This window comes from Vulpes vulpes, chromosome 3 (assembly GCF_048418805.1).
Source record: "Vulpes vulpes isolate BD-2025 chromosome 3, VulVul3, whole genome shotgun sequence".
NCBI lineage: Eukaryota > Metazoa > Chordata > Mammalia > Carnivora > Canidae > Vulpes > Vulpes vulpes.
The window spans coordinates 52395862-52401361 of NC_132782.1; the positions used below are offsets into that span (position 1 = coordinate 52395862).

Here is a 5500-nt window from a genome sequence, read left to right on the forward strand (position 1 = left end):
TAAAACTGGTGGGTAAAAGTTCAAGTGGAAACAGGATATGTATATAGTCTCAAAGTATGTCCTCTAAAAAACTTAATAATCGCAAATGGAAAAACAGTAAGTTTACAGTGGAGAAATCCAGCAGATGCCATCTTTGGCAAGTGATCAAGGTTAATATCACCAATAGAACATGTCAACGTAATACACATGTTATGCTCTGAGAAGGACCTATCACCTCTGTGGTTTCCTTCCCAATGCCTTCAATAGAATCCTGAGAAAATATCAGACAAATCAAGACTGAAGGATATTTTACAAAATAACTCATCAGTACTCAACAAAAGTGTTAAGATCATGAAAGACAAGGAAACACCCAGGAACTGTTCCAGATGGTAGAAGACTAAGGAAACATGACAACTGACAGTGATGTGGGAAACAGAAATGGATCCTGGGAAAGAAAAAAGGACACTAGTGGAAAAGTTGGTGAAATCTGAATAAAGTCCGTACTTTAGTGAATAGTACCGTACCAAGGTTAATTCCTTAGTTTTGATTATTGTTCCATGGTTATTTAAGACGTTAATGTAAAGAGGAGTTGCCTAAAGGGTATACAGGATCACTCTACTAGTTTTACAACTTTTTTGTAAGTCTAAAATTATCTCAAAATAAGCAGCTTACCAAGTAACTGAGCTTGAATGCTAACACTGCTACCATCTGTGGCATGTCCTTAGGTAAGTCGCCTAACCTCTCTGAACCTCATCTTCCATCATGTCTAAAACTAAAGGAACAGTACCTACCTTTTGTTAATGTGAGGACAAAATTAAAAAAGAAACCCGAACACATCCCACCCCTTTTTAATATTTATTTATTTATTTATTTATTTATTTATTTATTTATTTATTTATTCTAGAGAGAAAGAGTACATGAGTGGAAGAGACAGAGGGAGAGGGAGAGAGAATCTTAAGCAGACCTCCCTCTGAATGTGAAGCACGACTTGAGGCTCCATCCCACCTAGGACCCCTGAGATCACAACCTGAGCCAAAACCAAAAGTCAGATGCTTAACTGACTGCTGCTTATGCGTGTTCTGCGGGTACTTCTAAAACTAGAAACTCTTTAAAAGTATATTATATTTATTACTATATTGCCCCATCCACTTAGGGTTACCAGATAAAATACAGGATGCCCTCTTAAACTTGTGTGTGTTTTTTTTAAATATTTTATTTATTTACTCATGAGAGATACAGAGAGGGGCAGAGACACAGGCAGAGGGAGAAGCAGGCTCCCTACCAGGAGCCTGATGTAGGACTTGATCCCAGGACCCCAGGATCATGACCTGAGTCAAAGGCAGATGTTCAACCACTGAACAACCCAGGTGTCCCACCCTGTTAAATTTGAATCTTAGATAACCATTCTACTATAAATATGTCCCATGTAATAATTGAGGCACACTTCCCTTAAAACTCATATTTTTGACTATCTGACATTCAAACCAACTTGGTATCCTATATTTTTATTAACTAAATCTGGCAATCCTACTTCTACCCCATTTCCAATTGTCAGTTCCTTTCTTTAAGACACTCCTTCCTTCCTTCCTGGAGCCTCTCTTTATACAGTGCTGATGCTCTCAGCTCTAGGATCCTCTGGCGTAACAATTTCACCTAAGCACCATGGCAGCCCATGCTCCAGGAGAGAAACACGAAGGTTAGTCAATGACAGGAGTTTGACTCTGGCAAAGGGAGTTCACGGGAAATGCATGACTCAGAGGAATTTTCTCTCTGACTTGCAATTGTGTAAAATTTATTTTTAAAATTTTAGGGTATTTTTATTACCCACCCCTTACAGCAGCCCAGTGATAGAAGTGTTATGCAAATTGTTAAGCCACAAGGAAAAAAAATCACAACTACCTATAGTGCAGAAGATGGACCACCTCTTGGAAGCTGTGGGGAGGGAATGAGGGAAAAAGAGGATTTGGGCACAATGCTTTCAATGTACATTATTGGACCACATAGCAGAAGTATGCCTGTTCCTATCTCTTGACGAGAAACTGAGGCTGAGGGAAGAAAAATAACTTAGACTCTCTCTACCTCATATGGAAATGATCATCTTTTTACTTTAGGGCTGTTCATTACATCTACATCTTTCTTTTGCATACCATCTGGTCATTAAGGCTCTGCATGAAGGCCACCTCTTTTGTGAGTTTGTACTTCGGATTCTCCGAACTGGATATGGTTTGTTTTTCTGACTCTCCATGTTACTTTGAAAAAAGTCTAAGACCTGTAAGACCTGTACCCAGGGTCACAGACACATGTGTCTGCACTTTATCTCCTTTTTGGCTTTGAGGGTAAGGATTGTGTCATGTTCATGTCAAGATTTCCTACAGTGCCTCCAAAGCAAAGGTGACACTTTCTAAATTGGGACTGAAGAGGCCCAAGTCCCGGATCAGATTAGCCACTGACTTGGCATACAGGTAACAGCACATACTGTTGCAGCTACAATTTTACCATTGGTAAATGGCTCCTGCTTATTCCCATATATAATCACCCAGATGATTTCAGAGATCCTTCCGGTTCCAGCATTCTGCCCTCTGGGACTCTGGTTTCTGATGGAGCGGGCATCTGAGTCATGGTCTCCTGTTGCCAGTGCCTTCCTGGCTGCCGAGAAAGACTTCCCGTGAGCATCCTAATTTTCCCTTTTGGTTGAGACTCCCACTTTCCCTTCTCTTCTTCTCAGAGGTAGATCAGAAACATTAAAAGTAAAGATCTTCCGTAGGACATGTTCCAGGCTCTAGGGACACCTGAGTGAGAATAATAGGCTTTCCATGAATCAGCAGCATGAAACCGTAGGGCATCTTTCCCCTTCCTTCAGGTAGGATGTTTGCTGCTTCAAAGGGAAGATGCAATTTTATTCCATCCAACAGTAGTCACAATCACTAAGTGTATGCATTGCTTTATAAGATATTCCTACTGGATTTAAGTACAGTTAAGTAGAGTAATGCACTTCATCTTTGGGCCACTGGTTACCAGCTGTTTCACAACAAAAACCAAGTGAATAGGGCACCCCGGGTGGCTCAGTGGTTTAGCACTGCCTTCAGCCCAGGGCCTGATCCTGGAGACCCGGGATCAAGTCCCACGTCGGGCTCCCTGCATGGAGCCTGTTTCTCCCTCTGCCTGTGTCTCTGGCTGCCTCTCTCTCTCTCTCTGTCTGTCTCTCATGAATAAATAAATAAAATCTTTAAAATAAAAAAAAATGAATAAGAACTGTTCTTCCCCTCAACGTATTTGGTAGAAATCAAATAAGATACACCTAGTAAATGGTTATTTAGAGAGTGTATACCACACACCAAGTACCCAGCTAAGTAGTTCACATATATCATTTAATCCTTCCTGATGTCCTTGCAACTTTGGTATTGTCATTCCCTTTTAAAAAATTTTTTTAAAAGAAAATCAAAGCCTAGTTTTTTGACACACCCACAGAGGGATGGCAATTTGGAAGGGATGGCGAGGCTAACATGACACTCATGGTTACCACAACTGAAACACCAAGGGGTGGGAGATGGCTTCACAGAGACATAATGTCTCTAAAGTTAGGGCAATGGACTGCTCGCTAGTTGCTCTCTCATTTCATGTTCTTTATGATCACCTCTCTCTTCTTGATGGAGGCCTTCAGCTCAGGGATGGCATCTGCTATCATCTCTTTGAAAGGGGAGATCTTGCCGATGCCTAGATTCTTCTCGATGCCCTTTTTCCCCCAGCTGTAATGGTGTGGGAAAATAGGCACAGTCTGTTTCTTGGGACTTAAGGAAGGAGCATTTGACAACTCCTTCCTATCTGTTCACTGCATCCACAAGGGAGAAGAAAAACCAGGCTCCAGGATAGTCATGGACGGGTGGTAGAGCCTGCTCTACCATTGGTCTTCACCACTTCTATGGGAGCCTCCTGGATCTTCCCAGTGGTGGCTGTCAGCTGGTCCTGGGGAAAGTCCACCTTGGGAGCACACTGGAAGATCAGGGGGATGATGGTCTTCCCAGCATGGCTGCCAGGGAGGAACATTGGCTCAAGGTGGATCCAAACCCTTCATTTCTACAACAGAAGTGTTGGCTCTGACAATGCCAGGGTTGTCACCCCAGAGATTTCAATGGGGTGATATGCTCTATGTTTCTTGAAAACTTCCATTGCATGGGAATGGTGGAGTTAACCGGATTTGCAATGCTACAGATCATGGCCTCAGGCAATGCCGGGCAGGCAGTCGCCAGGGTTGGCCACAATTGAGGCACTGGTGTTGAATAGGTCATCCCGTGTCCTGCCTGGTTTTCTCCGGGCTCCTGCTGGAATAACCACCACATGGCAACCTTTCAGGCAGTCTGGCAGCTGCTCAGGTGCCAGGCATTCTTTTACACTTGCTCTGGTCTCCATGTGGCTCAGATCTGTGGCCACTTGGGGCATATGAGCAATATCATAGAGGGTCATGGGGGCTCACTAAGGGTCTACCTGATTCCTTGGGAAGTTCCTAGCATGGCTATTTTAGCATTGCTCTGAGCCAAAGTGCTAAAGCTGCAGGCCAAGAGGGGTAGCAGCAGGGCCGGTGAGGGCAGGTGACACCAATGACCTCCACACTGCACAGGACCGCCCAGCCCTGCTCTGCCCAGACTCTGGTACTGTCATTCCCATTTGAAAGGTGAGGAAGCCTGTGCTCAGTAAGTTTAAGCAAATTGTCCAAGGTCATGGAGCTAGCAAATAATTGGAATAGGATTCAGACACAGAATGCAACCCCTAAAATGTGGCTGTGTAGCTACATACTGCCCACTTCTCACATGAAAATACTTTAAAATCAGAAAGCATCACACACACTGCATTGTCACTTAATCCTCAAAACATACCTGAGGAGTGATGAGGCAGGAATCTTTATCCCCACTTTATAAATAAACATGGATTGGCTCCATTATCATACAGCTCATAAGTGATGAAACTGGAAATCCAGCCCATTATCTGGTTCCATGACCAGCTGCGCTCACCTAAAGAGAGAAGCATAAACTTCAAGTTCAGTCTGAAAGCAGAATGATATATATTTAATACTAGAAGGAGGTCATGCCATCTTACAAGAGTATAGCTCTACCCTCTCCATGTCTTCTGAGTCAAATTGACTTATTTTATCTGGAACAAGGAGTTTTCCTGGTGTCAGCACCTCATAGCCCAAAATGGACTTTTCTCCATCTCATGCATCATCCCCAAAGCAAAATTGCCAGCAAAGTCCTGCTTCCAGAATTTTTATTATCTATAATGATGCTGCGAACTAGGGGAAGGAGCTCTGTTCCAGGCATCAGCAGTGCCTATACTGCTAGCAGGGAGAAATCCACCTTGCACTTGGTCAGGAAAGTTAATTTGATATGAGACGAGAAAGATGGACTGCCCTCAGTGTGATGCTCTTGCAGAAGCACTTTGCTGATTGTTAAAGACTTTTTTTTTTTAAATCAAACAAAATCTAACAAAACTAAAAAGTTAGAAGGCTCCATTTTCTGAGCAAGCAATG

At 43.0% G+C, this 5500-nt stretch overlaps 1 pseudogene; it reads right to left on the minus strand.

Annotated features, from left to right (window-relative positions):
- Window positions 1-3589: 3589 nt before the first annotated feature.
- On the minus strand, window positions 3590-4440 carry LOC112926211 (malate dehydrogenase, mitochondrial-like; annotated as a pseudogene).
- Window positions 4441-5500: the final 1060 nt, after the last annotated feature.